Genomic DNA, 23,867 nt, shown 5'->3' on the forward strand with positions numbered 1-23,867 from the left:
AGGACCCTCCACTTCGGCTCAGCTACCAGGTGGGGAAGAAATACTTTACCCAACACCTCTTAGGTCTATTGAGTTTGTTGATATTACAGGTGAAGAGTCTTCCGAGGAGATTCCCCCGCAAAGACCACGGAGATCCGACTCGAGCCGACCGCCGGAATCGGGACAAGAGTCGAGCCTGCACCGGGCACTGAGGCACCGGAAGTTACCGGCTCATTGCCTGCCGAGGACCCCGTCATCGGGTTTGAAGCCTCTACTTCTGCCGAGGGTGCCGGTGCTGTTCCAACCACACCCACTGCTCCTAGGCCGGATAATCTAGATGAGATGTTTTTGGACACACCTCCTGCTACCGGGGAGGAGTCGCCGGATTTGGCCATCTTCCCATCCCTCGGTCACGAGGGCACTAATCGATCTACCGATTCCGGTGCGCGGAAAGCTCGGTGAGCATCTTTCCCGCTCCTAGCGTGGAACCTAGAGAACCGCATCGGCGATTACCGTCCCGAAGATTGCGCTTATCTCGTCCGGTGGGGGTGGCAAGCTACTTAAGGCCCCTCGTCTCGGACTCGGACAAAAAGAAAATGGCCGGAATCCATTGGCGGATCGATTAACGAAGGAATGCACGCGGGCAATGGGCAGCCTTCTAGCCCATGTCTTTTATAACTTGATGCAAGTTTTCGGTTTTTAATGTCTTTGCTTCTTTACGCGCAGTGTGGTGCTTGTAAACGAGGGCTTCATCCGGGCCCAACAAGAGATTGATGACCTTAGAGGCCAGCTGGATGCCCAAGGTCGAGAAATGACGAAATTCCAGCACCTTTTACAAATAAAGGAAGACGAGCTGAGCCGAGCAGTGTCCCTTGCTAACCTTCAGCCCGAGCTTGATACTACAAAGGCTGAGAACCTTCGATTGAAGGATGAGTTAGCCGGGGTTGTGCAGAAGAACCGGCTTCTGGAGGAAGAGAAAATCGATCTTAGTCAAGCCAACGCTCGATTTTCTTCCAAGCTGAGCGAGCTCGAAACCACCATTTCTCAACTCCGAGGAGAACTTAACTCGGTTAAGTCTGATGCCGCCAATTGGGCCGAGAGGCACCGGCGACTCGAATCCGAGAGTGCGAAGTATGCGGATAGAATGAGGGTTTTCGAGCAAAAAGTCGAGGATAGGGCTCAAATGTGCGATGAGCTAAGAACCAAACTCAGGGAGATGACCGAGGCAAATGATATACTCAAAGCTGAGCTTGACTCGGCCAATCAATATCGGAGTGTCCTCGATGTAGAGAGGAATGAACTTTTGGTTAAGTCGGCCGGCCGAAGCCGATTTGGCGGAAGCCTTAAAGAGTGTGGAAGCCGTCGAAGCCTATTCCACGGTTGCGGTGGAACACGAACGGTGGAGATCTCGAGAATCACCCTTGAGCCGAGCGTGGTTTCACCGATCTTCCAGCTCTTATTCGGGAGGCTAGAAGAACCGAAGAAGAGGCAAAGAGAGCTCTTGACTCCGACTCCGATGATTCTGAACGGACAGAGTCCGAGCATTCGGTTCCGGGCCGTACGGATAAGCTATGGCTTGTACTCCCTTTTGTTTTGTCTTTATAGCACTTTGAATTTTCTCAAATTTCAAGTGTAAAAAATTTGTGTATATAAAAAGCGTATCCTTTCTGCCGACCATTCTTTTGTTTGAAAGTTTGTTATGATTTCTGTCCAACTGCCGATTTTTCGGACTTGTTCGACTAGAGTTTTCATCTCATCCGGCATGATTTATCCGGGAACTAATTAGAGAAGTTTGCCCGCGGGACTTACTTATGCTTTGTGAATTCAGACGTCTCCGAATCACGTTAGGCATTTTTAGGGCCGATATTTTGCGGCTATTCCTTTATTTTTGATTAGGTTCGAGCACCTGAATCTCTACTTAAACAAATTCTGGTGTAGCAGTCCCCATTCGGGGGTATTAAGATTTAGGCTCGGTTTGCTGTAACCTTGTGGCCTTTGCCGTATTTCGGCTGTAATGTTCGGGATCGAGTATACGGATAAACTGGTGCCCGATTTTCGGAGCAAAGTGATTTACAAGGAAGATAACTCCGAAATGTAATAATTTGATTTTTCAATAAACTGCAAGTACATGTACATCATATGAGGACTTTATCCGTTTCCTTCTGTTTTTTGCCGTGGCAAATTCTAAGTGGACACGATTCGCTCTGATCGTTTGGTCCTTACATCAAAACCTGATACAGAAGGTTCGGCATCGGTTCCTGCCATAGTGAATATTAGAGGGACACGATTCATTTTTGATCGTTTGGTCCTTACATCGGAATGTATTGTCATAGCCCCCTAGTGCATATTCGAGCTGTAAAGTCGGGTAAGCACTATCCAGCCCTCGGTCGTAGGGTGTTACCCCCGAATATCCGGTATTTATACTCTTACTTTATGTCACACCCTTAATCCGATAAGGTGTGATGGGCACCCGACCCTTATTTAGGGCCGAGCGAACCCGCTGACTAACCTAATACTCATAACCTCGATGTCTTTCAAATCATGACACAAATATACATAGCAAAAATTTATCGAAGAATAATATGCTTTTTGCTTTTCTCAAATCAAATAAAATCTTGCAACATATGTAACTTATAACACAACGCATAATAATATACGGCTTACATAGCCATTTACATAGCCGACATCTAATACCCACAACACTGTCTTTTCTCTAACTCGGTGAATCCATATCATTCCGCCGGAACCAAGTTTGGAGCTCGCCAATCCCGCCGGAACATCTTCGCTAATATCTTCAACTCATCCGCGTAACGCGCGCACGAAACGCACCAAGAAAGCGGGGTCGGCATTTTAATATGTATCGAGTATGTAAAGCATGAAATGTAGTAAGCGGATCACCCGAAGTAAAGAGAGGCGTAAAATCATGAGACTTGCTTTTTAAAACATTTGTCATGCATATGCATATTTCGCAAAATCTTATCATAATCGATCGTTATATCATCGAACACACATACGTCCGCCTCTAGCGAGGGACTCGAGTAAAATCATATCATAATCATGTATGCCATGGTACATATATACATCGTTTGATCCCTAGTGGCGGACTCGGTGAATAACGTACGGAGACTCGGGCCGCCATCTCCATCTCATCATATCATCATATCATATATGTATATATATATGGCTTCGGTCCCAGGGACCAAACAATGCGAAGTTGTACGAACGTTTCCGTACTCGAAAAGTTTTGACGTGCACGAGCGGAGTGACAAACCATATGCATATAAAATCATACTCCGCCGACTCAATGAATAATTTATCGAACTCATTCAAATCCGGTTATATCAAAAGCTTTTGGACATTATTCGGAAACTCTATCGTATATTATAAGCACAATGGAGTATCATAAAGATCATAATCATATGTCAAATCAATCCGTCCGTTCGCAATGTTACGGACATTAGATTATGGAACTTCCTACGAGTTCCGACACAAAGTTACGGACGTTTTTTAATCTTTATGAAACAAACTCTTTTTTGAAAACCAACTTTTATGCAAACTTTGAAATCCATTCCAAAAACATAGAAATCATAATTTAACTACATTAAGAATATGAATGTGATATATGGATCATAAACATGCCGAACCGGCAAGAGTAATGTGGTCCCGTAATGAAGTCAATAACTTATTTTTTAACTATTTTCATGCCAAAGAAAGAAGCCGTGCTTTACATACCCATTTAAGAGACTTACGTCTAGACTTCTCACGATCTACAATAACATCAATAGGCCTTACCTCGGTTAGCCATGGCAACATCTAAGAATCCAATTCCCCATTACTTTTCTAAGCGTAAATTTCAGGCGATATTTCCCCTATAAATTGGACATCCCCGAGAATTCAACTCGCCTAAATCAACAACAACCAAACCAACGAGCATGATAACGATATCCATAAATAATTTAGAACTTTAACATCAATAATTCCTTTCTACACAATTCGACAACATTTCATTTATAATCAAATAATCTACATCGCATCTTTCCATTCACATATTCAAATGCTAATCCAGATCAATAAGATCCAAGAATATTTCAAGTAGTCCGCACAATACTCAATGATTTTTCCAACATACAAGGCAACCCGAAACCTTCCTAGTCCCGTAAACATCCCCACATTTCTTTTCTTCTCAAATTCATCAAACTCTATCAACAATTACATATGCTAGCAACTTCATTTTCATGAATTCAAGAAATCATATTAATATCACATTATCGTCGATTCAGCCGTTATAACCACGACTTGTATCATTAAAACTTCATTTTACATCATATAATTCACAACGACGACAACCAAATGCTAAATAAAAATAAGTCATTCCTTGCCTTACCAAAGCTTTCCATCTACACGGCAACAACTTCAACATCATCTTTTCATGCATTTCATTCATTTCTTCATCACATAATTCATAACAACAACAACCAATATACTAAATAACATTATCATTTTCCTACCACACATGGCACAACGTTACAACAACATCACATATATTTTTCAGTTCATTCAATTCTACACACTAAAACATGCACAAATCATCCATAAAACATGAAAATAAGATTGAACCATACCTTTTTCCACCAACGCCCTCGGCTAGAACTCTTTCCCGCAAAACGAGCGCTTTGCTCTCTACCAACTACTCCACGTTAACGAGGTCCATTCTTAGTAGGAAAGCGAAGCAAGAAATTTTCCATGATCAAGACCCTTTCGAGATATCTTTGCATTTTTTTTTTTTTTTTTTTTTTCTTTCTTCATCCTTCTTGAAATCTCTAGATAACAAATATTCACTTGGTCTTCCTTCAGAGAGAATCATATATATATATATATAAATTGGGTGCACATGCCATGCACATGCTCCATGTCTTTTTCTTTTTTCTTTTCCTTTTTCCTCCAATTCGAATTTTCTTAAGGATGAAAAATAATGAAAAGGATTATCTTGGTCATCCAATTAGTATATTTAACCGTGGCTATGGCCCACATCCTCTAATTTCATGAACTTTTAAATTTTTCCCTAATGCATTTTTAGCCCCAAATTTTTTCCTTAAGCCCGAACAAAATCATAAGGTTCGAAAACAAAGCTCCGTCCGTCGTATTAAATATTTCGACGTACGAAATACAGGATATAACACTTTAGTAACACGTTGTACTTGTCGCCTCATTAAAAACCTTGTCGGAAAACCCATTTGGGACAAAACCGAGCTAAGGAAACGAGTGCTGTTTTCCAGACCCTCGGTAATCACGGCTCGGCAAGTCTCGCCACAAAAAGAAAAGGTAAGATAAAAGGTTGTACATCGTAGTATCTCTTCAAATGAGCCGTTCCGGGGCCTATATTCAATATCGTTACCCGGTCTTATCTCTACAACCTCATTGGGATTTAGTGTTCAAGGTAACTTTTCGGAGCACCAAGTCCCGATAATGTCCGTTTATGCAAGACCTTCCCCATCCTTAAAGGATAAGTGGTCACTACGTCCGTGAGATCGAGTGGCATCGAATCCCTCGCAGTAATTGAGCAGGAGACCGCTTTCTCCGAAGCCTTACGCGTTTACTGCTAATCCAATTTTTCCCCCGTACTCGAAGATGGGAATAACGGGTCTCCGCATTTCCCTCCAAGGTGCTTTGACGTCACTCTAATAAATGGGAAATTGTGTACCGATTCTTGACACAATTTTTTGATCTTCACTCCTTCACCAAATCATTAACTTTGCCACTCAACGAACCAAGGTAGGGAAAAAGGCCGTTGTCAACAAAGTGGAATACCAAGCAAATAATGTGGATAACTATTTCTCTTATTTTCTCGAAGGCTTTCCCGGCACCCACTTTGTGAAGTCGTTCTTCTTCATAAGGAGAATAAAGTGGGCCTTCTTGTGCCCGTCTTGATATACCAACGATGTCCATTCCGCTATCCTCATGAAGGGCCGGCGATACAACCTTTGACGTTATTTACCACCTCGATGTCCTCGATTGCTTTGATCTTATCCGGATAAAATCTCGATCCCCCCGATTCCACCAATAACCGAGGAATTTAATGATTTTTCGACACCGAAAGCTTCCATCGCGGGATTCCCGAGCTTCATATTATCTCTCATCAGTACGTCAAAGGTTTCCCGCAAATGTTTTAAATGGTCGAAGAAAGACCGCTCTCGTTTCAGTGGACTTAACAACCATATCGTCAATATAAACTTCCATCGTTTTTCCTATTTGTTCTTCGAACATAGTCGTTAATTTGTTGCGTCAATCCCAAGTTAAACCCGGCATTTTTTAATCCGAATGGCATTACATTGTAGCAATAAGTCCCGTTAAGGGTTAATTTGTCCCCTTCGATCGATCTTCCGGCATCCGAAGCTTGGTTGTACCTGGAATAAGCATCGAGAAAACTTAACATCTCATCCGGACCGGCTTTCGAGATCTTGCATTCGATCATTCTATCGAAGACGCCATTCACTTGGGACAACGGAAGACGAATCCATTTTTCTTCGATGCTTTGTTTAGATCCTTATAATCAACGCTTCATTGTTGGTTAATTTAACCGTCTACCTTTCTTCGGCACCACCACCACGGTTCGAGGCCAGCCGTGTATAGCGACCAAATCCGGCTATTTTACTTCTCCATCTCGGAGCCTATTTTTAAAAGCTTTGTTACCTCATCCTTCACGAAAGATGTTCTTTAAAGGATAAGTGGTCGTGCTTTAAGCCTTTTAAGGGAAACGCTAATGCCAATTTTTCAGGCCGCATCCCCCAAGGTCCTACTTGGAAATTGTGTACCTCTTCTCGGACCGGGGAAACCTCCCATCGAGACTAAGCTGGCGATATGCAACGAGTTGTCTTTTAGTTCCGGTACACACACTCCGACATATCTATTCTTCGACCATGCAAAACAATCGGCATTAAGATCTTGAAGAAATTTAATTAACTTGTTCCCCGATGTCCGATTGGATCTATCCGTGATCCCCCGTATACCTTCGTCCGGTAGATATTCGAACAAGATGACTTGCTCCAGCTCCTCGTCAAAGGTTTCTGATTTTAAATGGTCGTCCGAATCATCCGGCAACAACCATATGATATAAACTTCCATCGTTTTTCCTATTGTTCTTCGATGTTCCGAAGGCGTCGATAGGTTGCCCCGGCATTTTTTAATCCGAATGGCATTACATTAAGTCCCGTGTCGGTGATGTTTTCCATCCGAATTTGGTCCAATAAGCTTTAACATCTCGCTCCGTTGCCGGACCCGTTAACGGTAATTGGAAACTATTTGGAATCCTTGTCCCCGGATAATCACCCTTCCTTTTTATCCGATTTTTGAGCACCACCACGGTGATGATTCTTCGATCGCGAACATCTCTCTTTAAAAGCTTTGTTACTCATCCTTCACGGATAGTTTTTATCCCCTCCGCCATGGGGAACTTCACCGGGGAAATCTCCCATCGATACTAAGCTTATGAGTTGTCACGGCACACACCCTCATGCTATGTGCGATGCAAAACAATCGGCATTAGCTTGAACGCGTTGTATTTCATGTCCCCCTCGAGGTTAACCCCGTGCATAGAACACGGTTCTGCTGACGGTGCCGTAGATATTCGAATAAGATGAGATCTCACCCTTCGTAGTTTCGAATCATCCGCAAGGCATGATCTAGGTATGTTGAAGTCGTCTTCTTCGTGCCCCCGGCCACCTTTTTTTGCTCCGATCTCGGACGAGTAATTGCTATTTGGAATCCTTCAACCACTCTCCACCGGCGATGTTGATGATTCTTCGAGCGAACATCCTCTCAATTAGAATTTTACGTTTAATTTGAGATTTAAAAACAAGAATATGAAATGTATCCAAGGTCTAGGTATTTCATGTCATTACATGTAACACGGTCCGCCGGACATGGTGCGGGTCGACGAGATCTCACCCTTCGTAGTTTTACGCCATATTGAATCGCACCCGGCCACCGTACGATCTAGTCGAGTAAATCGTTCAACCACTCTCCACCGATGATGTTGGCCGAGCTTCGGGTCAATTAGAATACGTTTAATTTGAGATTTAAAAACAAGAATAAAATTACGGTCATCATTGTGTGGTCCGCATCCTCGCGCCGAAAGTGATGGAGCCTTCGGGTATACAATCCCTTGGCCGCGTCGCGAACAAAGGGAAACCTTGGCACGTTTCATTACCGCCCTCGGGAGCATCTATACCCCCGATTATCATGTCGATTATATGTCGAGGCTCTCCACGGTTCAATCCGTTTACTCGACTCCTCTCCTTGTAGCTGGTTTTTGCCCGCTCACTTAGGAACTCACGAAGGTGCCCATTTTTCGAAGCGAGCCACTTCTTCTCTTAGTTGGCGACAGCTCCCTCGCCCGTGACCGTGAGTTCCATGGTATTCACAAACCAAGCTCGGATCCCGTTGGCCGGGGTCCGACCTCAATGGCCTCGGCCACCTTGCTTCCGGAATGCGGCCTATGGCCGAGACAAGGTCCGAGGTGTTGACGCTAAAATTATATTCTGATATTCTCGGTGGGTCCCTGTTAGTTACCGAACTTCCAAGATCACTTTTGAACGACAACCCTCGGCTATTCGATGGACGCTCTGTTCTTCTATCTCCTCTGCTGGAGAATTGACTGGGGCCAGACCTCGACTTTTTCGGTCTGAAGCTTGTTTTCTCCGATTGAGGATATGGCCGGTATCTTTCCCTCGATGGCCGTGTATCCGGGTCGTAATTTTTTCTCATCCTCTCAGATCCTTTACTTAGGCTTACCGGGCCCGGCGGAAGCTCGAGCTGATCATCCTCCACCCGAATCTTGGACTCGTATCTGTTGTGTACGTCTGCCCAGGTCACAGCCTCGTATTCCAGTAAATTTTCCTTCAGTTTGAACGAGGCCGTCGAACTCCGTGGATTAAGCCCTTTGGTGAACGCCTGTGCAGCCCATTCTTCCGGCACCGGTGGGAGTTCCATCCGTTCTCTTTGGAAACGATTGATGAACTCTCGTAGTAACTCATTGTCTCTTTGGGCTATCCGAAGATATCCGCCTTACGGCCCGGACCTTTTTGGCTCCGGCATGAGCCTTTATGAACGCATCCGCGAGCATCTCAAAAGAAGTGATTGAATGCTCGGCGTATGGTCATACCAAGTTAATGCCCTTTTCGACAGCTGTTTCCCCGAACTTTTCAAAGAATACGGACTCAATCTCGTCTTCTTCAACATCATTGCCCTTTATAGCACGGTGTGTACGAGGTCACGTGTTCCCGAGGGTCCGTTGTGCCATCATATTTCCGGATATCCGGCATCTTGAACCTCTTCGGATTAACTTCGAGCCGCGCTCGGAGGGAAAGGGCCTCGAATATACCTCTTCGAATCCGGCCCCTTTAGAATGGGAGAGCCCCCGGATCCGGTCCACCCGAGAATTATAGGTCTCGATCCCTTTCTCGCCGAGTCCACCCGTTTTGCCAACGTCTCGAGCATCCTCAATACCTCGGTGCAGACGATCCCGCTCCGACCCATTGCTTTCGACCATTTGAGCTTCTTCTCTCCGGGTTCGAACACCCTTACTTTTTCCCGAGTTGTTTCATCCTTCTTGCTCGCAATCGGGCTATCGCCACTCCTTGCTCAGGCAATAGCTGCTCTTTGTTCCTGCAACATTTCAAAAATAAGACGCAAATTAATATCATCTGGGGCATCCGGCGCCTTCTGGCCATGTGCCCGGGTCAAAGTGACAGAATTAAAAGTATTTAAAGGATCAGTGGCCGGATGAGCGGCGTTCTCCTGGTTCACGGTATTCTGTCGGTTGAGGCCCTCCCTCGAATCGACAGAATTCGGGGCAGCGGGATTCACTGGCACCCCCTGCAAACCGATGTTATCATTTTCGGCCACAATTTCGTTGTTGACGTGACCAGATTCTCCGCTGTTAGCCATTTCGTCCGTTTTCGCAGTGACGAACAGTAGAACTGAAATCGAGTAGAGCAAGATCAAAGACCACAATAATCCTAGCCTCACGGTGGGCGCCAAACTGTTTTACCCCGAAATCGGATAATAAGTTGAATTTATAAATGAGGTATAGGATATGTGGCACTTTAATCTATTTTTTGGTGAACAAAGATGTATATGTATATTTCGTTTATGAAATGGCCTAAATATGAGTTGATATGCTAAGAAAATCCGAGTAATGATATTAGGGCTTATATGTTTAAGTTAAGATCTTATGTGTATTCCAAGTAATATTTGAATAAGGAGATTCAATGAATTGTTTGAACTGAAACCGGACCAATATCAGAAGAAATCAAAGCGTGAGAGAGTTTGTTTGTATAAATATTCAAAGTACAAAGCTCTTAGATCTAAAAAGCCAACCCTAAAAAATGAGAGAATGCCTCCTATTTATAGTTTTTCTCTATGGGCCTCCTATACATCATGGGCCCCTTTTAGGATAAAGAAAACCTAATATGGATAAGGTTAGGTCGTACGGTCTGACACCCATACGACTGTCAGAAGCAGGTGGCAGATTCCTACACGTGGCGAGCGAATAACCGATTATCCGGACCAACGGCCACGATCAGAATGGTCACGAAGAAACCGGGCTAACGGCCACGGCTGATTTCGCTCTATTCGAACCGGGCGAACGGCCACAACCAACTCGGCCATATAAGGATCGGACACCGGACCAACCACGATAAGGAGTTATCTCCGGATACAACGAATTCAAGCAAAGCTTCTTCGGATCAGACACTACCGTTCGCTCTCTTCCTTTTACTGATCCCGAGTTTCACCGGATAAACTTTACCCGGTTTTTAGCGTATACACCAAATACATAACTTTTTTGTTTCATTATTTTCATGGTCCTTCCCCGTGACCCGGCAAGACCCGTACTATTAAAATGGTTCGTCAGTAAAAATGTTCCCAATACTAGGGGTGTACAAAGTAAACTGACAAACCGCACCAAACCGATAAACCGAGAAAAAAACCCGACTAGTGGTTTGGTTTGACTTGGTTTGGTGTTGAGAAAAAAACCCGATCATAATTGGTTTGGTTTGGTTTTAACTAAAAAAAGTCAAACCGAACCAAACCAATCCGATATTACATGTATTCAATTTTTAAAATATTTTATATATAAAAATATTTATTTGTAATGGAATTTATAAATATTTCTTTTATTTTTTCGTAGTTTTTTTTATCTATTATCATATTATTCAAGCTTGAACTTAGAATTTTGAATGTCAATAAGTTTTATATGCTATGGATATTTGTAACTCAAATAAAGTTCAAACCAAAACCACTCAACACTAACGCTAACAAAAGAAATTCAATTTACCACTAGGAATGACAATAATGTTGGATATCTATTCTTTAGTTTTGCATAATTAGTTTAGAGAGTGAAAATACATAACTTAATTTCTTTTTTCTTTGTCATGTAATTAATACTTATTAGCCATGCTTATTTTAGCATGACTTAGTATTTTTAGATTATGGTCATTTTCTTTATGGCTTGTTAATTAGCAATATTTATTTTAATCGATTTTATTAGTTTTTGTTGAATATTTTAATACAATGGCATCACTCTTCTCACATTTTGTGTTATTTTCTTAAGAAACACCTTAATTATATAGTTGTATCTTACTAGGACAGAAATATTTGAAGTAAAAGTTATATGTATTGTATCAAGACTATTTCGAAAAAAAAAAAACCCGAAAACCCAAGAAAACCGAATAACCCGAGAAAACCCGAGGTTGAAAAACCTGAATTTTATTGGTTTGGTTTGGTGTATAAATTTAAAAATCCGACGCGATTGGTTTGGTTTGGTGTTTAAAAAATCCGAACCAACCCGGTCTATGTACACCCCTACCCAATACCATTAGATTTACTTGAATTATAGTATTTGTTGAGAAGTATGTTGTCCTTGTTGAATTGTCACAAATTGAGAATCCGCGACTTTTGTAGGACAAAAAAAAAAAAGTTGAACCAAACTAACACAAAAAAAAAAAAAAAAAACATAAGTAGGTTTCACACACTAATTTAGTGCGTGAAAGGACCAAACTGTTTGGCCTTTCACGCATGAAATTTGTGCGTGAATGCCCAACAACATATTCTTCTCATTGGTCTACCAAATTAATGGGACCTATATGTGGCAACTGATTTGGCTTCATATTCTTATGTGAATATATGAAATAGACTTCATGGAAACATAAGAACTTTAATCCTATTTCCAGCCTTTTTTCGTGTACTCATCATCATTGGTCCACCACTCAAAATAGTATACTAACGACGTGGCTTCATATTCTTTTACATGAAATTGACTTTTGGTCTTGTTGCTAAGATATGTAATTGAATGGACAAGATACGTCTCATTTTAATTAGAGATTTTGAGCTTAAATAATGGATATGAAAAAAACCCGGATGAAACACATCTTTTTTAATAAGCCTTATGCATATAGCTCCGAAATCCCAATATGTATACGAATTGCCAGGTAAAAAACCAAAAAAAAAAAAAAAAAAAAAAAAAAGACTTTTTGGATATTGTTAGTTTAATTAGGTGTAGAGGTGGAATTAGATAATTAATCCCATAAAATATTTTAAGAAGGAACAATTCAATGAAATTCATGAATCTACCTAGGTCAAAATTTTTGTGGATTAACTCAACAACAATAACATACCAGTTAGTAATTCTACAAGTGAGGTCCGAAAAAGAGTAGGATGTATACGATCTTACTTACCTACCTTTGAATTATTGTGAATTAAAAATTCGAAAATAATTTATTTTATTTATTAATTCACAATAATTCAAAGGTAGGGGTAAGGTCTGCATACATCCTACTCTTTTCGGACCTCACTTGTAGAATTACACTGGGTATGTTATTGTTGTTGAGTTAATCCACAAAAATTTTGACCTAGGTAGATTCATGAATTTCATTGAATTGTTCCTTCTCAAAATATTTTATGGGATTAATTATCTAATTCCACCTCTACACCTAATTAAACTAACAATATCCAAAAATCTTTTTTTTTTTTTTTGGTTTTTACCTGGCAATTCGTATACATATTGGGATTTCGGAGCTATATGCATAAGGCTTATTAAAAAAGATGTGTTTCATCCGGGTTTTTTTTATATCCATTATTTAAGCTCAAAATCTCTAATTAAAATGAGACGTAACTTGTCCATTCAATTACAAATCTTAGCAATCAAGTACCAAAAGTCGATTTCATGTAAAAGAATATGAAGCCACGTCGTTAGTATATGGTTTTGAGTGGTGGACCAATGATGATGAGTACACGAAAAAAGGCTGGAAATAGGATTAAAGCTATGTTTCCATGAAGTCTATTTCATATATTCACATAAGAATATGAAGCCAAATCAGTTGCCACATATAGGTCCCATTAATTTGGTAGACCAATGAGAAGAAAATGTTGTTGGGCATTCACGCACAAATTTTGTGCGTGAAAGGCCAAACTCTTACTTTTACAGTTTGGTCCTTTCACGCACTAAATTAGTGTGTGAAACCTACTTATGTTTTTTTTTTTTTTTGTGTTAGTTTGGTTCAACTTTTTTTTTTTTTGTCCTACAAAAGTTGCGGATTCCACAAATTGAATGTTGTTTCATCTCTCCTTATATCACCGACCTATGGTTGCTCAAAATACTTCTATTTTGCAGTCACAATAATATATCATTTTAAAACAAAATTGTTTACACTACTAAAAATACAAAAATGAGAAAAATTCATTCACATGAATGCTTTAAACTAATTAAGAAAAAGGAAGAGGGTGGTATTCACGAAGACAGATAGGATAGAACTTTAGCTAGAATTTTGCTAAATAAAGTCAATACAATTGAGTAGAACAACATCTAATGAGTTACTGATTCAAGTGTTCCTATGACTCTTTGATTGATATTCAAGTGTACAACAACACATATGTTGGTTTCTGAGACTGATATTTTATTGCAAGTTAATTGTAGTTCTTTTGTCAAAGTTAAGCAAAGGATCTAATTGAACTAACATCAGAAATTACTATGCCCTTTACGCATTAAGTCTGGTTGAGAAGTTGAACTAACGACACCACCTTTGCTAGCCTACCTAGACCACATTTCCTCCAACCTTTTAAACCTTCACCAAAGCTACACCTATATATATACCAACTTTAACCATTCAGATTCTGCATAACTCAATCCAAAGACCAAAGTGCAAATCCCATTCATTTTACTCAAAAAGGAGAAATCAATATCAAGAATAGCGGCTTTCAAGAATTACCTGATCCTCTCGATAACCATAACGTTGTTCCTTTCAAGCGTCAGCACAAGCAGAGGAGCTCGCATGTTGCTGCAGATTCCAGGAGCACCACCAGTACCGAGTATTCCATCTCTGCCTCAACCAACAGTGCCTCAATTGCCAAAGATGCCGAACTTGCCGACTGCCACATTGCCACCAATGCCATCTTTGCCAACTTTGCCTGCTGCTCCAAAGCTGACTTTGCCTCCCTTGCCAGCCAACTCCCTACCCAACATTCCCATTACAATCCCTTCACTTCCTACAATTCCTTCAATTCCTACTCTATCACCACCTCCATCAAACTGATCTTTAGCTGCCAAAACTATTTACTCTATGTTTTATACATGTTATTTTGTACACCTTGTCTTTCTTAGAGTTGATTTTATGACATGCATTTTTCCCTGTACTTTACAGTATTCTTAGGAATTCTACTTTACTATGTTTGTATTCGTTATGTTGTCCCTTGTCCTGTTGGAGAGTTTATATTAATGCATTTCTTGTACTAGTGACTTTGTATTCCTTTTCTTTCTTTTGTTTATATTACTTAAAAAAAGCTCGGTTTTGGCCAATGTTAACAAAACCTAGAATACAGAAGAGCAATGAAACTAACATACAATCATACATAATAGATAAACAATGTGATCGAGCTAATCTCGAGCCTAAAATTTCAAGGGCTGGGCCAAGATTAAGCCAGTTCAACCCTGCCCAAACTTTGGAACCAGAGTTGCAATTTAGTGACTGTAACTCTAAGTTCAACTACTTTCATGCAGGGTACTGATCCCTTTAACACAATTGTGTGAATTTAAATAACAAGCCAAAGCTGAGGAGAAAACTGCGCACCTCTATTCCTCTTCTTCCGCTTATTCATCTTCTTTGGCGGATACATATATAGATATAGAGTAGGCATGGCAGGAAATCCAGTAAGAGCGAAACTTCATTAAAAAGTTAATTACAAGAAACTACTGTTCCATTATCTGGCTGAACACATATTCCTCTTGTAACTTTCATCGCTCAACTACCAACCACATCATTGCATTGTAAGTCTGGCCTTTTTGTCGTCATCGCCAGTAAAAATATTCAGCTAAATATCATAAGAAAATACCATCCCATATCTGGCTCAGCAGATGTATCTTCTTGTAACTTCAATTAATCTACTCCCAACCACATGGTAGCAGCCATAAGTCCGGCCTTTTTGTCATCTTTGCCAGAAGAAGCAGCAGTTCACAGGCCAACAATTGTATATGTTTATCACTCTATGTATTCGAAACTCAACATAACCTCTCTACTATCTCAGAGTAAATCCAAAGTCCAAACCTCCTCTTATAAACCAAATAATCAGACGACAATTATACAGGGCCTAGGGCGTAGGGAGCCAAAAGGCAGACTTACGTCATGCTAAGCTAGAAGATACAACTTTTATCAGTTAATAGTTTACCCAAAGTGTTACTTCTTGAGTTAGAAGGTACAACTTTATTAATACGGGAATCTGGAAACATGTTCGCCTCTCGAATATCTATTCCACGGTATTCATAATACTGTGATTTCTGATTTTTTTTTCTTTGTATAAGGTTGGGGCTATATGTATATCAGATTGCTCTTCATGTTTTCTTGCTATTAATAACAAGTTACCTTGAAGCTTCAGATATAACTGTGGTCTTTTAATTTTAGGGGAAAAACACTATCATTCTTCTACTTTGGCAGCCTAAAAAATTGAGCATTTTTGAGCTTACCGTTTGTTCAAATTGATCTTTACTTTAGTGAGACAACCTTAGTTTGTAATCTAGTCCATTTCCAGCTCATCAGATTTAGTAAGAACACATAAAAGTAAATTCTCTTAATAATCAAGCATTCCTGATTGTCTGCAATTACATCATTGATAGTTTTTTCCTACAAGTCAAATAGTTAAAAACACCAAGTCAGTGTCAAAGAATATGTACAAGTTGGGAATATGACTCAACCCGAGTCATCCACAGTCACCCATCAAGTTTGTCTAACTATCTAAAAACCTTGATTTATTGAATATATGTCACTGCAATTAAACATGGCAATAGTAAAGAGAAAATAATAACCTTGGAAGCAATAGTGATGCCACATTGGGGTATGTTGGCGCAACATTTGCATTGGAGCCCATTCATGAGAGTAGTCTTTTCAAACTAAAATGATTTTTTATAAGTGTATCATAATAGCTTCACCTTTAGCAATCACTAATAATGATCTCTGATTTTCCTTCTTCTTCCTTCCTAAGTTCAGGTCACAGAAGTTCCCCTCCTTTCCCGAGCTGGAAGTCTTTAATTACTCTGTCATTTGGTTAACAATTTTATGCTGTGGAGAATGCCAACAAACACAAGCACCTCCTGCCATAGTAGCACAAGATGGCTCGGGAAACTTCAACTCAATAACAGGTGCAATCTCGGCAGCCCTAAACAACAATATCAAAAAAAATATCAGAATTCAAGGAACTTACTTAGGACTCTCCATTAAACTAAATACATTCTTTTCAATCTATCAGATAGTCAATGTAACTCAACATTGCCATTGTCCAAGAGAATTACCCCTTGTCGACCTAAATATGTCGCTAACATTCTTACTCACTTTCCCCAACTATAGACTTGCTTGTATGGTGCAGCTTTTAGAACCATTCAAGTTGATCTTTCCTCAGGCTCTCTCTTCAGGTAAAGGTGCTACAAATTGCACCATAAAAGCAACTCCATAGTTGGGGCAAATGTTACAACGTATTTAGGTCGTCCATGGGGTAATATCTCAAGGAGAGCGGCGATGTAAAGTTACATATACCATTTGATAGATTGAATAAGACGGATTAAGTTTAAGGGAGAGCCCTCGAATTTTCCTCTACTGTTATTTGGGGTGCCAAGATTACACATATTATTTTTATTGTAGTTTCCGAGCCATATTGAGCGACTATTTCATGAGGTTATATTTGTTGGCCTTCCCGCCCCATAAAATTAATAATCAAATGGATGTGCTAGTCAACCTTCTCGTTCCAAGTTATTTTCCCTGCACAATTATAAATCTAGTTATTCAACACAACTTTATACAGGAAAGATTAACTCATGTACAAGCATTTAAGCTCATTAGTATCAGCAGTATTTTGCTCCACCAGCGTACTTGGATCATATTCTCCAGAGGATCATTAACTTTACGAGATGTGCAATACACTTGTGTTAATTAATTGTTTATACAAAGATATAGATGTTCCAAGCTATCATTTCAGTGACTAGAAGGAGACTCGACGAATCACATTATGGATATGTAATCTTTTATATATGGCCACACAAACAATTATATGTTTGGTGAGTTATTATTTCCAGGTACTATTCTACCATAATGAAAAAATTGTATTGCATTTCTAATAGAGGTAGCAAAATCAGCTCAGTATTACGTAATTCGCTCAAAATTTATGTTGGTTAGGTTATGACCTGTTTAATTACCCAGGACAAAGTTTGTCTTGGAGAGCAATGCTATAAAAAAGTTAATTTTCTCCAATCGTGGTCAATCCATAATTAAGTCGAACATAGAGGAGAGCAACTTCAAAAAAATTATATAAAAAAAAAAAAAAAAAAAAAAAAAAAAAAAAACTTCAAATACCTACTTGGTCAATCCGTAACTTTGTGCCCTGTCCTAGAATTGGTGATGCTCATTTGAGCCTTGACCAAATGGAGTTAAGGAATGAGCTTTACTAATTACTAGGTTAATGAGGCTCAATATTTGATTAGCACTGCACTCTTTTTTCCTTCATTTTTTAGGCATCTGATATTTGAAACTCGCTGGCTGTTCAACTAATCGGATCTGGTAAAGCGCTCCCTACCAAGAGGGCTAACATTGTACTGTTATAAACTCTAAAACAATGATGGTAAATGAGCTACAAGAACATTGACCGTACCACACTAACGTCAAGTAAATAACAGATTTCCCAAGAATTCCATGATCAGTTCAAATATAGAGACTTTGTTTACAAAGAGTACATATACTGATATACAAGAACAATGTGAGGACTGTACTAATATAATACTAAATTTCTGTGATGTATATCTGAATCACTACTTACTGATGTAACTCAGCTAAATACATGGACACGTTCTAACTTTGGTATATTAATTCAGCAGGTGATATACATTTCTATCACTAATTTTTGCTTACTTTTGGTCTAACTGGAAATTTCAAACTTCTAATTTTCAGAAAAACTACAATCTGGAAACATTAATAAGCTACAATCTTTGAATAATCATATAGTCAACATGATTTACAAGCAAGAAGAGAGATTAATAGCTAATAATTGAAACAGATTCGGCTTAGAAACATGAACAGAACTCTTTCAAACTAGATTTCTGAGGTAAATTCTACAATTTCCATCATTTAATTTGTACAAAATCGACATTAAAACATCTTTATAATCTCTTGAAACAATTTCACTTGATTAAACACAAAAAGATCTAACCTGATAGCCTTAGAATTATAGGCACAAAACAGCCTCTTTTCCAAGTCCTTAATTTCTCCAATTTCTTTTACAGATTTCAAGAATGAAGTAGTGAAGACTTCAAGTTTAGTATGATGATTTTATAATCTTAAGTTGCCGTGTACTTTTAGTGAAAACTATAAATTTTGCAGTTTCGTGTCAATATCAAAATTCCAGAAAAAGCCCATTTTATTCTGTTAGAGAATTATTTCATGGATTACTACAAATAGAAGTGGTCCTCCTGTCCAATTCTTTGCAGTGTTTAACTCACTTCTGACTGTTAGTTGTGAAATGAGCAATGCATGCATACCTACCAGTTTCTGAGACTTGAAATACATGTATATTCACTATTTTCTTTAAATATTTAACTTATATATCAATGTAAGTAATTACTCTATTGTGGTATGTTACCTAATTTATTTTTTAACTTGTTAATTTCACTTATTATGAACCGTTACTTGTAATTATCCTTTAATGTCACATGATATATGTACAGATAATTTTATTTTCTTTGTGTAGAAGTTAAACTTCTTTTTAACGAGTCTCACTTCTTTCAAAATTAGCATCATTTCTTGTTTATTGTAGGAGTATAGGTGTCCGGCATTTGGAGGATCTGATTGTTATGAATTTTTTTTTCCTAGAACAATATTGATCAGGTTTTAGTTCCTTGAACTAACTGGGTTTTATTTAATTTTATTATATTTTATTCACCTAGACTTTCACCTCCTATAATGGTGACTTGGTGAGGGGTTCGGCGTAAACTATTATCTTGTACATTTATCCAATCAATAAATACAAAAAGAGAAGGACATAAAACAAAACCTCCAAAAAATCAAAACAAACTAACTAATCTATTACGAGATGGCCAATTCCTGTTAGTCTTGAGCAAAAGTGCAAGCAATACAAAAACGATACTTTAGAGAAATAAACAAGCAGAAGTAGCTATAGGATGAAGTGGCTATTTGTCTTTTTGGTTCCGAATACAGTGTTTGGTATTGACATTGGGTCCGACTAAATTCGAATTCGCATCGGGAAGTCTCATATTAGAGGTAAAGCGCTCCCTAGAAAAGGTTATTATGTACACATCAGTGCTTCAAACCCAGACCTCTGATAAATGATGAAGGAGTATTTACCGCTTCACCACAACGCTTGTTGGTATGAAGTGGCTATAGAGGCTCAAAGAATCAACCTTAGTGCTCTGCTGGAGTTCAAGCATAATGAGTATTCTGAATCTTGCTTGGGTTTTAAAGCACATTGTTCTTGAACTTTTAAGAAATAATAATGTTCATTCAGAAGTAAGGTTGCTAAAACTCGGAACATAAGAATGAAGGAGGAAAATATTTAAATTTAAGTTTTATATATTAAGTCGTGCAACTAAAATAATGTACTATTCATAAACATATTGGCTTTTTGCTCTAGTCATTAAACTAGACAGGTGATGCTCGCGCATCCGCACGATGCATGGGCCTAACATGTAAATATTTAATTCTTTTCGTGGTGGTAACAACAAATATAATGGGGCCATCAAAATCCAAAAAAAGGACATAAGAATAATGCTCTTTCAACAATCAATTCAGAGCCTATTGCGTGTTTCATCTTTGCTTCTTGTTGTTGCAAAGTTGTTCCATTATCTACATTCAATTGAACTCTGCAGTTTTGTTCAAAACTGGTTGTCATCGTCTTGTATTATAGCTGGTACTGCGTACCCTGCTTGATTTTGTCTTGTACTTGGTACTGCATATCCTGTTTGATTTAGTAAATCTGGACTACTTTATTTCCTTGACAAACGACTTGGTGGTGCTGCTGCAATGCAGATAATACACAGTAATAAAAGGATTAAGAGAGATAGTGCATCCCATGAGCAAGTTCAGAGGAATGAAAAGAGAAGAAAAACAAAATGATAAAGTGTCAGCTGTGGTAAAATTTCATGTGATTTGGTAAGCAAAATATAAATGACATCATTGCTAGATCATTCATCTAATCTAGTGGTGGCAAATGGGCCATTTTGTTCAAAACTGGTTGTCATCGTTTTGCCCCTCATATTTGCTTTTAAATTTTGCCCTTCATATTTGTGCCTATAGCTGGTACGAGGTTTTGCGTATAAAATAAAGAAATAATTTCGCAAGCTTGATTTTAACTTCTTGTAAAAACTTGGCACTGCATATCCTGTTTGATTTAGTAATATCTTTCCTTTAGGACTACTTTATTTCCTTGACAAACGATAACTTCCTTAAGGAAAAACTAAAGTGGTTTTGGTGGCAAAAATACGGAGGGGGCATAATTTAATTAATGGGGCAAAACTCTTCTGTAAAAGCTGCAACTAAAAGTTAAAAAAAAAAAAAAAAAAAAAAAAAATGTCTCAGATAATACACAGTAATAAAGGATTAAGAGAGATAGTTTTGCATCCCATGAGCAAGTTCAATTAAGGCATAACCAAAAAGTATGCCTTAACTAAAAGTGAAAAGAGAAAAAAAAAAAAAAAAAAAAAGTCTCAAGGCACAAATGATAAAGTGTCAGCTGTGGTAAAATTTCATGTGATAATTTAGTTTTGCCTTATGGGGCAAAATATAAATGACATCATTGCTAACCAAAAGTATGATCATTCAAAAGTCTCAAGGCAAAGTCTAACTTCCTTAAGGAAAAACTAAAGTTATGCCGGAGGGGCATAACTTTTCCTCAAGGCATAATTTAGTTTTGCTCAAAAATTTTTCCTTAAGGAACTATGCCTTATGGGGTATACTTTTAATTAAGGCATAACCAAAAGTATGCCTTAACTAAAAGTGTGCCTTGAAAAGTTTAAAAAAAAAAAAAAATGTCTCAAGGCAAAGTTGAAACTTTGGTTTTTCCTTAGGATTGTATTGGATCCCACTCTCCCCGACAAATCTCAAGGCAGTTCAAAATTATTTTTTTACTTTATGCAGAACGGGGGTTCGAACCCTGTAACCTCGTATCCAAGCGAAGGCAAAACTTAAAGAACACAAATATGAGGGGCAAAATTTAAAGACCACCCCAAAAGAAGGGCAATCCGTGCAAAAAATTGACCAAAATCCAACCCTGCCCAAAGCTTGTTTGGGCAATGATGGGTCAAGATAATCATAACCCAACCCGCTCAACTTAACACACCTTTTCAACATTTTGAGAAACTAAAATTATCGATATTCTTTGATTGTAAGTATTCTCTCGCTCATGCTTTTCTAAATAAACGGTGTTTTGAAAATCAAATTTAAATACTTTTTGGATATAAAAAAAAAAAAAAAAACTCAAACATATATTTTTACTCAAAATAATAAAGATATTCACTGTAAATATTTGCTCATAAGTTATCCTAGTACATAAATTATATTCGAAACTATTCCGAAAATAAATCAAAAGAAAATTAAATGTTAATTGACGTAATGAATATTGATTTTGTCGATTCTCTCTTTTGCCCCTTTGTCTTATTTATATATTTTTATGATTGTCTTGTACATAACTAAGAGTGGCAAACATATGTCAAATATGGTGGGTCGAAAATAGGTTAAACAAAAACGGATCAAAGATAGACCCTCAGGAAAAAAAATAAAAAAATAAAAATTTACTAGTAAAAAATTTTAAATAAGGAAATAAAAAATAAGAATATAAAAATTAAAAAAATAAAAATATTTTTTTCTAAAGAAAATTAAACATGAACATTTAAAAAAAAAATTATAAAACAACAACAACAACAACATACCCAGTGAATTGCCACAATGTGGGGTCTGGGAAGGGTAAAGTATACGTAGACCTTACCCTTATCCGGAAGATAGGGAAAAAATAATTATAAAAATAAATTTAAATAATAATTAAAAAAGAAGTTAATCATGTTTTGTAGCTTTTATTTTTATGAATGGAGGACAATTCATGGGTCAGTTTGGGCTCATTTGATGGGCCAGTTTGGATTGATGATTTGTGATGGGTCAACTTTGAAATTTCCAAATCAACCTATCTTCAAAATCACTCTAGCCCAAACTCATTAAAGATTGGGCGGGTCAAATGGATTTGGGCTAGTTTTGCCACCCCTAATCTAATCTATCTATTTAGATGAAGAATGAACCAATGGTGGTATATTTTGATAAATGGCAGATTATAAATGCTCGGGGATCAAAATGAGCCTATTCTCGTGTGTAAAACCCATGTTTCATCTAATTGAGTACAAAAGTAAATAAAGCTACGTACGGTAAGACAATAAAAGTGGTAGAATAAACATTAAATGGAAACATAATTAGTACCTCGATCTGCCAAAAAGAATACAGCCAGTAGTAGCTTCCTTTTGTGTGGTCCTTTAAAGTGCATGAATGGTAAACTGGAGGTAAGAATGCAATATATTTCCAAGTGAGCAAAACACTAGGGGACGAACTTATCCATGTTTAAATTAACAATTTGAAACCAAAATCAACAATTTGACACCAAACTCCTAGTGGCTAAACTACTCTGAGCAGAAATGTTTACACCATTCGTCAAGGTGCAAAGTTCAATAGGAACAAATGTTTGTATTAGAAATGAACTTATTCCAAGATTCATTGTGTGGCGCAACTTCTATATTATCCGGATCCTTCTTTTGCCTTGATGTACCATCAAATGAGTGTGATCTATGTCACAGTGCATGGTACTGTAGAACCCTAGACTTGCTTAGAGGCACAACCAAAAGGTGTCACCTTCTAAAAGCTCGGCCTTCAATAGACAAAAAGATCAATGCAAATTGTATCAAACAATTTTCTTTCACCCTATCAAAGTTAAATCACAAAAAGAGAATGATTCTTCAATTTCTTATATATATATATATATATATAAAAAAAAAAAAAAAAAAACTTTGTCCTTGGCTTAGAAAATGGTACCTAGATCAAAAGTGTCTTCAGATTCTATTCCTTGAAACCCCAAGCTTTTCATAACCTAGTTGGTAAGAAAACAAAAATATTGGCCAAGATAGGCACTGGCTAGTTTTGAAAAAAATAATATTAGCCAAAATAATATCGAAAGTGTCTTCAGATCCTGAGATTCTTAGCCGCAAGGCAACATAATATTTTGAAATATGAAAATAGCACCCTTGTTTTCTTATCAGAGGTAGACACCTAGAGGAAATAGAACCACAAAGCACTCAGAAGACATGTAAACAG

The 23,867-nt window shown here is 38.3% G+C and overlaps 1 long non-coding RNA gene and 2 other non-coding genes across 3 annotated transcripts; all 3 read right to left on the reverse strand.

Moving 5' to 3' along the window:
• Positions 1–15,235: 15,235 nt before the first annotated feature.
• On the reverse strand, positions 15,236–15,328 carry LOC132032280 (small nucleolar RNA snoR113). Its single transcript, XR_009408420.1, has one exon. It is a non-coding gene; the product is annotated as a small nucleolar RNA snoR113 (small nucleolar RNA).
• A 45-nt stretch (positions 15,329–15,373) lies between these two features.
• LOC132032279 (small nucleolar RNA snoR113) lies at positions 15,374–15,468 on the reverse strand. Its single transcript, XR_009408419.1, has one exon. It is a non-coding gene; the product is annotated as a small nucleolar RNA snoR113 (small nucleolar RNA).
• Positions 15,469–16,329: 861 nt separating this feature from the next.
• Positions 16,330–18,844, reverse strand: LOC132031167 (uncharacterized). The gene is made up of 2 exons (XR_009408179.1): positions 18,718–18,844; positions 16,330–17,276 (listed from the first exon to the last, which is right to left on the reverse strand). It is a non-coding gene; the product is annotated as an uncharacterized LOC132031167 (long non-coding RNA).
• Between the last annotated feature and the right edge of the window lie 5,023 nt (positions 18,845–23,867).

The sequence above is a fragment of the Lycium ferocissimum genome, chromosome 9 (genome assembly GCF_029784015.1).
Source record: "Lycium ferocissimum isolate CSIRO_LF1 chromosome 9, AGI_CSIRO_Lferr_CH_V1, whole genome shotgun sequence".
Lineage (NCBI taxonomy): Eukaryota > Viridiplantae > Streptophyta > Magnoliopsida > Solanales > Solanaceae > Lycium > Lycium ferocissimum.